We start from the raw sequence: 12369 nt of genomic DNA on the forward strand, positions 1-12369 counted from the left end.
TTATGTTTGTTTTTTCTTAGTAAACCAACCAAACTAGAGCCAGAGCTAAGTGCAGGAGGTAGTGCAATCATCCACTTATCAGAAGGTCAGTGGTGCAATCCCTGACCCCTGCAGTCACATGTTGAAGCAAAGCTCATAATGAGCGGGTAGCCACCATAGTGTGAACGTGTGTGAATGGTTAAATGTAGACTTGTATTGCAAAAAGCACTTCGAGTGGTCATCAGAAAATACAGTACATTAACCACTATTCTTTATTTACTCAAGTTTTATATTTGTTGTTAATAGATGTTGTTCATTTGCTCTTCCGTTTCTGATGCTGTTCAGAGAATATGAACTGGAAAAAACTGGAACATGTATCACATTTTTGTCATTGTGTGTATATGACTTAGACTGCTTCTTTATTGATCCCAAATAGGGAAATAATTTTGTTTCAGTAGCATTTAAACATACAGGCAAACACAAGATGTGTACATAATTATTTAGAAAAAATAACCAAAAATATAAACAGGAAAAAAAATAAAAATAAAATATGACTAAGTAAAACTAAATATATAGTTACTTAATACGTATTATAATGTATTATACATATTATATAATTTTATAATAATCTATTAAAAAAACAATCTTAGTATATAAACAGATTTTACAGCAAAAAATTTGTGCGGTTTCAGATGATAGATAAGTGTAAACCATAGACTGTATGTGCAATATTGCAGTAGTGCAGATAATATGGAAAAGTAATATGTAAAACACAAGAGTTTGTGAGGTTGGTGGATTAACTGTGTAAGTTACTATTGTAGAGCGTGATGGCTCATGGCAGGAATGATTTCCTGAAGCTGTCCTTGTGACAGCGGAGCTGGAGCAGTCTATTGGAAAAGGAGCTCTGCTGTCTGTCCACGACGTGGTGAAGAGGATGTTCAGGGTTATTCATGATGGATAACAGTCTGTCCAGGGTCCTCCTCTACACCACCTCCTCAAAAGTGTCTAGTTTGTGGCCAATAATGGAGCTGACCTTCCTGATCAGTTTGTTCAGTCTGTTGGTGTCGCTGGCTCCAATGCTGCTCCCCCAGCACACTGCAGCAAAGAAGAGTGCACTGGCAACAACAGACTGGTAAAAGATCTCCAACATCTTGCTGCACACGTTGAATGATCTGAGCCTTCTCAGGAAATGCTCATCCTCTTCTTATACACAGCGTTGATGTTAGCTTTCCAGCTCAGTCTGTTTCTGAGGTACACTCCGAGGTATTTGTAATCCTCTACCCCAGAATACACAGTGGTTGAGTGGTCGTCCTGTTCCCTCTGAAATCAATCACCATCTCCTTGGTCTTGGCCATGTTAAGCAGCAAGTGATTTCTACCAGATCATTCAACAAAATCTTCCACCACTGCTCTGTATTCCTCCTCTCGCCCATCCTTTATACACCCCACCACCGCTGAGTCGTCCGAAAACTTCTGTAGGCGGCACGATGAGGAGTTGTACTGAAAGTCTGAGGTGTACAAGGTGAAGAGAAAGGGAGACAGAACAGTCCCTTGTGGTGGTCCTGTACTACTTTCCACAGTCTCAGACAGAACGTTACCCAGTCGGACAAACTGCAGGCTGTCTGTCAGGTAGTCAGTAATCCAGGAGATTGTGGCCATGTCGGCTCCCATCACTCTCAGCTTCTCACCCAGGAGCAGCAACTGGATGGTATTAAATGCACTGGAGAAATCAAAGAAAGTAGGGATGTAACGATATCGGAAATAAACGTGCCTCGGCATTACCGTGGACTATATATATGAAAAGATAGGGCCCTAGGCAAAAAATTGGAGCAAATTGATGAGAACAACATAAAAACTACAAAGACCATGATCCTTTGCGCTTGCCCACGATCCTTTGCACTCCTGCCTACAGACCGAAGGAAGTAGTGAGACGTATGAGAACATAGAGACAGAGGAGGAAATTGAAATCGCGGATGCCCTGGCAACATTGAAGTCGGATGTGTGGAAACATTTCGGTTTCTCCGTATCAAAGAATGCCAAAGGAGAGAAGATAATGGAGAAACACAGGACAGTGTGCAAACACTGCCATGCCGCCCTGACATACATGCCAGGCAATACGTCAAATATGAGAAGCCAAATCATCACCCCGAAATGTTATGTTATGTCTGCCAAGAAAAAAACCCAGCCAGGCCAAAAGACTCTCCATGAACCATTTAGGGCCACACTTCGGCCCAACAGCGCCAGAGCTCAAGCTATCACAAGATCCATCGCCAAAACTAAAGCGAAGGACCTACGGCCGTCTTCTAGTGTGGACAACGATTGCTTTAGGAAATTAGTACGGACTTTGGAACCGAGGTATAAAATTCCATCACGGCCATGCTTCAGTCAAACAGTGTTGCCAGCTCTCTATGATGAGACAAAAGCTAAAGTTACACAGAGTCTCAAGCAAGCAGAGTCCGTCTCACTCACCACAGATGGGTGGACTTCACGGGTGACTCAGAGCTTTATTACTATTACAGCACATGTTATGACAAGTGAGTGGGAAATTGAAAGTTTTGTTCTGCAGACACAGGCTCTTTATGAATCACACACTGGATGTAACATTGGCGAGGTGTTAAAATCCGCCGTTGTTGAGTGGGGGCTCGACAGGGAGAACAACAATTACCAAGGCATAGCTGTTACTACAGACAATGCTAGGAATATGGATGTAGCGGTGAAAGAAACCGGACTTTCCCCACATATAAAATGTTTTGTGCACACACTGAACCTTGCCTCACAGGCAGGTTTGAAGGTAAACCGTGTCAGCTGACTCCTTGCTAGAGTGAGACATGTGGCATTGTTTTTCCACCGCAGCTCAACTGCCACAGCTGTGCTGACCCAAGCAGCGAATGTTAAATATTCCCGTCCATAAACTGATCACGGATGTGGTAACACGTTGGAACAGCTCACTGGACATGCTTGAGTGCTACCTGGAACAACAACAGGAAGTCGCTGCAGCTCTGCTGAGTACTGAAGTCAAACGGAATGCACGCGAAATAGACAGTTTGGACACTGCTGACATCACAGATGCCGAGAGGATTGCAAAAGTCCTCACACCTTTGAAAAAAGCCACCGTTGTGTTGTGTGATGAATCTGAACCAACGGTCGGGTTCCTTTAGTCAGAAAGACAGCACACAGCTGATGGTTGGGATAGAAGCAGAGATGGACTAATATCTCACTCTCTGCTTGTCCTCTCTGCTTGTCCTCTGAAGTGGTGGAAAGACAAAGCACCACATTACCCACTTCTATCAAGTTTGGCTAAGTCATATCTCACCATTCCAGCAACATCAGTCCCCAGTGAAAGAGTTTTTTCAACGGCAGGGGACATTGTTAATGCCACTTTGTTCTGCACTTAAAAGCAATTTTCACCCTAGGAGGTGCATTCCTGCAGGGACTTTTTTTCCACTGTTATTTGAAAGTTTAAGACACTGGAAGCTTCTGTTTAAGTTGTTCTTTATTTAATAAATAGAGTTTTTCCCACGTCTTCATTTTTTCTTTAATACTTGAATAATGGAATAAGTATCAAACTGTGGAGCTTTCTACATTATTATCATTGACATTCCCCTAAAAGAAAGTGATCCTCACAGTGCTGCTGCTACAATCTAAGTGGGAGTGCGCACACTGTAGCAGGTGTATGATGGCGTCGTCCACAACCAGATGGGGTTGATAGGTGAACTGTAGAGGGGTCCAGTGATGATTTCACCTGCGGTTGGAGTTGGGCCAAGACCAGCCTCTCTGGCACCTTCACCATGAGCGATGTAAGGGCAATGGGTCTGTAGTCATTGGGGCCAGATGGAGAGTTCTTCTTTGGAACAGGAACAACGCAGGATGTCTTCCATAGCACTGGGACTCTCTGCTGCTCAGGTTGAAGAGGTGTCCCAGGATCACGGACAGCTGGCTGGCTCAAGTCCTCAGGACTCTGGAACTACTGCCATCAGGGCCAGCAACCTTGCCCAGGTGCAGCATCTCCAGCTGTCTTCTTACCTGGCCCGCAGTCAGACAGGGGATGGTGCTAGTGGAGGGGGTGCTGTGGGGGATGGTGGGGGATTTGGGAGTTGAGTCCAAGGGAGGGATCACCAGGGAGGGTTGAGGGTTGGAGGGAGAAAGCTTGGGCAGAGGGGGGTTGGAAGATAAGATAAGATAAGATAAGATAAGATATACCTTTATTAGTCCCACAGTGGAGAAATTTCAGGTATTACAGCAGCAAAGTGGATAGCAAACATAGAGGGTATCAGTAAAAAGGACATTAAATATCAAACAAGCAATACAAACAATATAAACAAGGAATAATGAAATATGTACAATAGGTACTGATATTGTAATTGGATGATAGCACTCCTGACTGGAGTATTGATATTGCACATAGGAGTAATAATACACCTGACTGGAAGATTGATACACCTTAAGTTGAAAGTCACCTGAGCTAAATATTTTCACAGTATGAGTGAACACAGTTGATGTGTATTATAGTGCAGTCATATTGAAAGTCTTGGTGAGTGAGTGGTCTACTGGGACCACTACTGGTTGTAATGTCTGACTGCTGCAGGAAGGAAGGACCTGCGATAGCGTTCCTTCACACACTTTGGGTGAAGCAGCCTGTCGCTGAAGGAGCTCTCCGGTGCTGTTTAAGTGTCCTGCAGGGGGTGGGAGTCATTCTCAATCATGGATAACAGCTTAGCCATCATCCTCCTCTCTCCTTCCAACTCCACTGAGTTGAGGGGGCATCCCAGGACAGAGCTGGCCTTCCTGATCAGTTTGTCAAGTCTCTTCCTGTCAGCCGTCGAGATGCTGCTCCCCCAGCAGACCACTCCCTAAAAGATGGCTGATGGCACCACAGTGTCATAAAAGGTCTTCAGGGGTGCCTCCTGCACTCCAAACGACCTCAGTCTCCTGAGCAGATAAAGTCTGCTCTGGCCTTTCTTGTAAAGTGCGGTTGTGTTGTGAGTCCAGACTAGTTTATTGTTCAGGTGAACACCCAGGTATTTATAAGATGTCACCAGCTTGATGTCCATTCCCTAGATGTTCACTGGTGTCAGGGGGCAGAGTGTTCGTCTGTAGAAATCCACCACCAGTTCTTGGGTTTTACCTGCGTTGATCTGGAGGCAGTTTTTTGTCCCCTGACCTGAATGCTTGTTTCTTTTTGTTCAGCAGACTTTTTAGCTCACTGGTGATCCAGGGCTTGTTGTTGGGAAAGCAGCATACAGTCCAAGTTGGCAGTATGGTCTGTTCACAGAATTTGATGTACTCTGTGATACACTCTGTCAGGCTGTTGATGTCCTCCCCATGTGGCTCACACAACACATTCCAGTCTGTTGTCTCAAAGCAGTCCTGCAGTGACTCATTAGCCTCCTGAGTCCACCTCCTCACTGTTCTCGTGGACACAGGCTGCCTCTGGACAATAGGGACTTACCGAGGTGTTAACAACAGCAGGCTGTGATCATCTCTGCCTAGGGAGGGAAGGGCAGTGGCACTGTAAGCATCCTTTGCATTAGCATACAGTAAGTCCAATGTGGCGTTATATCTGGTGGGACAGTTAATAAACTGGTTGAAAGTTGGCAGAGTTTTGTCCAAAGTGTTGTGGTTAAAGTCTCCACTAATGACTACATACGCCTTTGGTTGACAAGCATGGGTTGGGGGAGGAGCGACCTCCTCAGTCTGTCAGTGGAACAGGACAGATGAGATGACGCTGTGCAGTGGATGCAGTGGACTGTCCATGATTGACAGGAGCCTGCTTAGCACCCGTCGCTCTGCCACAGCTGTCAGGCTGTCCAGCTCTGTGCCCACAACAGAGCCCGCCTTCCTCACCAGTTTGTCCAGATGTGTGGCGTCCCTCTTTTTGATGCTACCTCCCCAGTACACTGCTACATAGAACAGGGCACTAGCCACAACAGTCTGGTAGAACATCTGCTGCATCCTTTTGCAGATGTTGAAGGACACCAGCCTTCTGAGGAAGTACAGTCGGCTCTGTCCTCTCCTGCACAGAGCATCTGTGTTGGCAGTCCAGTCCAATTCATCATCCAGCTGCACTCCCAGGTATTTGTAAGTCCGTACAAACTCCACACAGTCCCCTTTGATGGTCACAGGCTCCGGATGATGAGGCCTCGGCCTCCTGAAGTCCACCACCATCTCCCTGGTCTTGGTGGTGTTGAGGTGCAGGTGGTTGGAGTCGCACCATGTGACAAAGTCCTGGATCAGTACTCCTCCTCCTCCTGTCCACTCCTGATACAGCCCATGATAGCAGTGTCGTCTGTGAACGTTCGCACCTGGCAGGAGTTGTACTGGATTGAAGTCCGATGTGTACAGGGTGAACAGGACTGGAGAGAGCATGGTCCCCTGCAGTGCTCCTGTGCTGCAAACCATGGTGTCAGACCTGCAGTCCCCCAGTCTCACATACTGAGGTCTGCCTGTCACATAGTCTGTAATCCAGACCACCAGGTGTGTGCCTACTCCCATCTCTGTCAGTTTATCTCTGAGGAGCAGAGGCTGGATGGTGTTGAAGGTGCTGGAGAAGTCCAAAAATGTAATCCTCACCACACTGCTGCCCCTGTCCAGGTGAGAGAGGGATCGGTGTAGCAAGTAGACAATGGTGTCCTCCACTCCCACCTTCTCCTGGTAAGCAAACTGCAGAGGATCAAAGACGTGGCGCACCTGTGGCCTCAGGTGGTGTAGCAGCAGCTGCTCCATGGTCTTCATCATGTGTGATGTCAGGGCGACGACCCCCTCAATGTCCTCCCCGTGTGACCCCTGCAGTACATCCCAGTCTGTAGTTGCAAAGCAATCTCTCAGAGCCTGCTCTGCCTCAGGAGACCACTTCCTGAATGAGCATGTGGTTGTGGGTAGCCTCCTCATTCTTGGTTTGTAGTGAGGCTGAAGCAGAATCAGGCTGTGGTCTGCCTTCCCCAGTGCAGGCAGCGGGGTGGCACTGTATGCATCCTTTACATTTGCATAAAGTAGGTCAATAGTCCTATTTCCCCTGGTATTACAGTCCACATACTGGAAGAAAGCAGGTAGCGTTGTGTCCAGAATCACAGGATTAAAGACCCCAGAGATCAACACAATGGCCTCAGGATACTGTGTTTGTAGATTTGTAAGATAAGTTTGATGTCCCTGCAGCAGATGGAGACTTTGGTGCTTACATGCCCAGGATTACACCACCTTGTGTTGATGTATATAGCAAGTCCTCCTCCTTTTCTCTTCCCACAGACTTTTGTGTCTCTGTCTGTCTGTGCTGAAGCCGGGTAGCTCCATGTTAGCATCCGGGATGTTTGTCGTGAGCCACGTTTCAGAAAAGCACAGCAAACTGTACTCCCTGTAGGTCTTAACCAGGGCAGCCAGTTCATCGATTTTGTTCGGTCGTGAGTTCACATTTCCGGTGATCACTGAAAGTACCGAAGGCTTGTATCTTGTTTCTCACTAGCCGCTTAGCCTTTAGCTTAGCGCCAGCTCTGCAGTCTCGATACGCCCTCCTCATCTGGTCAGGTAACTGGGGAACCACACCGGCACGGGACTTTGTTTGCAGAGCGAGCAGTTGGTTCCTCGAATAAACGAGTTTAAGCTTGTTAAAATCCATATCCATAGGGTAGAGGTTAATCAGTGACAGCGACAACAACAAAAAAAAGAGCACTGAAAGCAAAAATAGCACACAACACACACAGAGCTGCTGGAGGGGCTGCCACTCACGACGGCTCCGGAAACGGAAATAAGTTAAAGAGATGGAAAAAAACACACTAAATTAACAAAAAATGAAAGAACGAAAACGATGGAACTACTACAACAGGCTGCCACCTAGCACAGCGCCATCTTCCATCTTGTGTATCATAATAATGGTTATAGACTTTATTTGTAAGATAACACTTTATTGATTCCACACTGGGAAAATTCAGTCATTACAGCCAGTAGTATTACAAAAAGCAAACACAGTGACATAAAAAGGTCAAGATAAAAAAAAAAGTTAGGATAAAGAATAGAAAAACAACTACATGTATGTACATTTGTATAGAGTACCAAAATACTAATGCCATACAAATCCTACTGTCATAAAAAGTACGATTGCCAATATTCTTACGAGCAAACTACTGATGTCATATGTTGTATTGCACTTGAGAACTATTATTGCACTTACGAAGTCTATGTATATGTACAAAATATACAGTTTAGAAAATACTAATACGGATAGTAAATAGTGTTATTGCACAGTTGAGAGAAATATACAACTTGCACCAGATGAAATTCATAATGGATAATGTGAGCCATATATTAGCGCTGATAACAGTAGTGCAAAACAAAGTGGGCTTATGATGTAGAATTGACAAAGACAGCATCAGTATAGTGCTACATTACATGATGCTGGCGTTAAACAGACTGACAGCTGTTGGGATGAGGGGCCTGTGGTAGTGCTCTTGCACACTGGATGCAGCAGTCTGCTACTGAAGGAGCTGCTTAAGCCCCTTACTGTCTCATGCAGGAGGTGGGATGGGTTGTCCATGATAGACATCAGCCTGTCTAACATCCTTCTCCCACCCAACTCCTCGATGGTGTCTCGATGGTGTCCAGAGGGCAGTCCAGGTCAGGAGTCAACTCTCCTGACCAGTTCGTTTAGTCTTTTCCTGAGCTTCCACAACTCCAGCAGACCGCTGCATAGAAAACTGCAGACAGAGACACAGAGTTATAACATGTTTTTAACAGTGTCCTATATATTCCAAAAGACCTCAGTCTTCTTAGCAGGTGCAGGCGACTGCGGTTGTGGAGAAGTAGCGGTGTCAGGTCTGGGGTCAGGTGGGTGGGGGAAGGAACGGGGGTAGAATCAAATCTGTTGAAGAACAGGTTCAGTTCATTTGCCCATTCCAGGTCTCCAGGTTCAGGGCCCCCTCCGCTGTTGCTGCTGTGACCTGAGATCATTTTCAGGCCCCTCCAAACCTCTCTGGTGTTGTTCACCTGAAGGCGCTCCACCAGCTGCCTCTTCTTATCTCCCGTTTCAGCTCCCTCTGCACCCTCCTCAGCTCATTTTTGTCTTCTGATCCAAAGACTCTCTTCTCCTCATTTAGTAGGGCTTTCAGTTCTGGGGACACCCAGGATTTGCTGCTTGGGAAACACTGTACCTTCCTTGTAGGCACAGTGGTTTCAAAGCAGTCCCTCAGTGCCATGCTGGACTCCTCTGTCCATCTTCTCACATACCTGATGGCTGGTGTTTGTTTATCCACCAAAGGTATGTATGCTGGGAGCACATGAACCAGGTTGTGATTGGAACAGCCCAGCAGGGGGAGGGGTGATGAACTGTGAGCATCCTTAGTGTTTGCATACAGTAAGTCCAGTGTTCTATTGTCTCTGGTTTAGCATTGGGTGAAGATGGGGAGAGTGGAGGACAGGGAAACCAGAGATGAGGAGGAGGGCCTGGGGGTGCAGTTGTGTAGCTTGCATGCTGCTGCTGTATCAGCCAATGGAGGAATGTACACAGTTATCACAATGACAGGTGAGAACTCCTTTGGAAGGTAATATGGCCGAATGCTAACGGCTAACAGCTCAATGTCTCTCGTGCTGATGTGCCCTGGGTTACACAATCTGTTGTTCACAAACATCACTATGCCTGTGTGTAAACAATGGACCCAAAGTTCAGTGGATCTCCTGAGGTTAACTAAAGTACTCCATAAAGTTAAAAAAAAAAAAAAAAATCACTAGTCTCACCAAACCTATGCAAGATCGACTGAGACTAGTGATGGAAATACATGAGATCCACTCGTACGGTGCCATCTTGTATAGCACCTTTCAAACAAGAAATGCAACTGAAAATGCTTTACAAGAAATGACATTACTGCTTCATATAAAAATAGACATAAAATGAACATAAAAACATGTTAAAAATAAAAACATGTTAAAAATGGTCATGTAACATAAGATGGAAAATCACAGTTTAAGTGCGATATAACCACCTTGCTGCAAGAAATGATACAACAGTGATTTGCAGCTCCCTCAAAGTCCTGAGGTGCTTACTGAGGTCATATCATATGAAGGTTGCGTGTGACCCTGTGGAGATTTTTTTTTTTCTACAGCATTTTTCCTGCCAAAAGTGTTTTTGCAGCAAAAATTATATGGCCAACAAACACCAAAAATTGGCAGTTGGAATTCCACCTACTACTCAGGCATATATAGATGACACAAATTGATTTCAAGATGGCACTGTAATTCATTATGTTTTTGAAATTATCTCGAAAACAGGATTGGTCTACAGCTAGAATTCTATTAATTCTTTTAATCTACCTCTGCTCTACAATTGTCAAATTCTGTGATTTTTTGCAATCTGCTTGGACCCCATTTACTGACGGATATTTTATTTTGCTTTTGTTTGCACAATCTGGTCAGAATGGCAATTCTAGAGGACAAGCAGACTTTGCAATTTACAGCATTTATTCATGACTAAACAAGTTAGTCACACACACTTTCAACAGGAACTTTCGACTTCTTATGCACCAAGAGTTTCTGTCCGAAGAGCTAATTTTCCACTGTTAATCACAGAAATCAGAGTCGACTTACTTTAAGAACCTAAAACCGAATCATGCATCCAATACTGAATTTCTGAGAAAAGAAAAGAAAAAATAATATATATGCATATATACAGTGCCAGTCAAAAATTTCTGACAACTCTTGACAAGGTTAATTGAAAACCATTCCAGGTGACTATCTCATGAAACTGACTGACAATATGCCAAAAGTGTGCAAAGCTGTCATCAAAGCAAATGGTGGCTACTTTGAATAAGCGAAAATATGAAAGTGGTTTGTTGAACACTTTTTTGTTTACTACATCATTCCATATGCCTTCCTTCATTTGTTCGGACATCCTCAGTATAATCTACAATTTAGAAAATAAAAATAAAGAATAAACCATTGAATGAAATATATATATATATCACTGAACACATCCACTCCACTAGAATTTGAAATGAAGTTCAGTTGGTTTGAGCAAAGTTTGTCGAGATAGACCAATGAGTGCATCTTGTCGTGAGTGAGTGGATCTGGTGGCATCCGGGTGGGATGTGGGCCTTGACATGCTGTACCACCAGTCTCTCCATACTGGTGTTACAGCATGTCAAGGCCCACATCCCACTTGGCTTTGATCAACATCAGTTCACCTACAGGTCCAACAAATCCACAGACAACGCCATCTCCATTGCCCTCCACACTGCCCTCAGCCACATTGAATGCCCCAACACATATATCAGGATGCTGTTTGTTGACTTTAGCTCGGCATTTAACTCCATCAGCCCCAGCCAACTCATCAACAAACTGCAGACACTACAACTTGGAACCTCCCTCTGTCTGTGGATCAAGGACTTGACTAACAGACCCCTGCATGTCAGAATGGGCACCTCTGCATCCTCCACCATCGTCCTCAATACGGTGTTCCTCAGGGCTGTGTGCTGAGTCCAGTCTTGTACACACTATACACTTATGACTGTCGCTACTCATGGCTCCAACACCCTCATCAAATTTACGGATGATACAACCATTGTGGGGCTTATCAACAACGGTGACGAGGCACCATACAGGGAGGAGGTCCAAGCACTGGCGGCCTGATGCAGTGACAACCACCTCAACCTTAACACCAAGAAGACAAAAGAAGTAATTATTGACTTCCGGAAGTCAAGGACCACACTGCACTCAGGCCTGAGCATCAATGGGGAGGAAGCGGAACAGGTCACCAGCTTTAAGTTTCTTGGCCTGCACATCTTGGGGGACCTGGGCTGGAGTGTGAACACCACCCACATCATCAAAGAGGCCTAGGCAGTGTCTCTTCCTTCTGAGAACACTGAAGGGAAACAAACTCCCCTCACCTCTGCTGAAAAATTTCTACCACTGCACGATAGAGAGTGTCCTACAGAGTGTGGTACACCAGCTGCACTGCATCTGAAAAGAAACAACTGCAGCGGGTTATCAAGACGGCTCAGTGGATCAACAAGATCTACTCCAGCCGTCTCCTCCAACGGGCCACAAAGATACGGGATGACCCCGCCCACCCAAGACATTCACTATTCACCAGCCTTCCCTCTGGCAGACTCAAGTCATGACAGCCCACACTAACAGACTGAGACACAGCTTCTTCCCAATGGCCATGAAGAGACTGCTGCAGGAACCACAGTTATTACATATGATATTTGGCATTTTGCCACACCCACCAAACTCAGCACAGCAAAAGGATACATTGGATTTATGTTAAGTGTGAAGAGCATGACATTTAAGTGTAGAAGCAGACTGGTGTTTACTACCTGAACTAGCTTGGGGCTTTGCTTCATTTGCTGCATTTGTTTCTTGTTTACTGCTTGAACCCTCCTTGTTCACTCTAGTTCTACCACTACGGCAA

The 12369-nt window shown here is 45.3% G+C and overlaps 1 protein-coding gene across 1 annotated transcript in view; it reads right to left on the reverse strand.

The window, feature by feature from the left end:
- The window catches only part of megf10 (multiple EGF-like-domains 10), a 143352-nt gene that overhangs the window by 103473 nt on the left and 27510 nt on the right, over positions 1-12369 (reverse strand). The window lies entirely within an intron of this gene.

The sequence above is a fragment of the Chaetodon auriga genome, chromosome 19, assembly GCF_051107435.1.
Source record: "Chaetodon auriga isolate fChaAug3 chromosome 19, fChaAug3.hap1, whole genome shotgun sequence".
Classification (NCBI taxonomy): Eukaryota; Metazoa; Chordata; class Actinopteri; order Chaetodontiformes; family Chaetodontidae; genus Chaetodon; species Chaetodon auriga.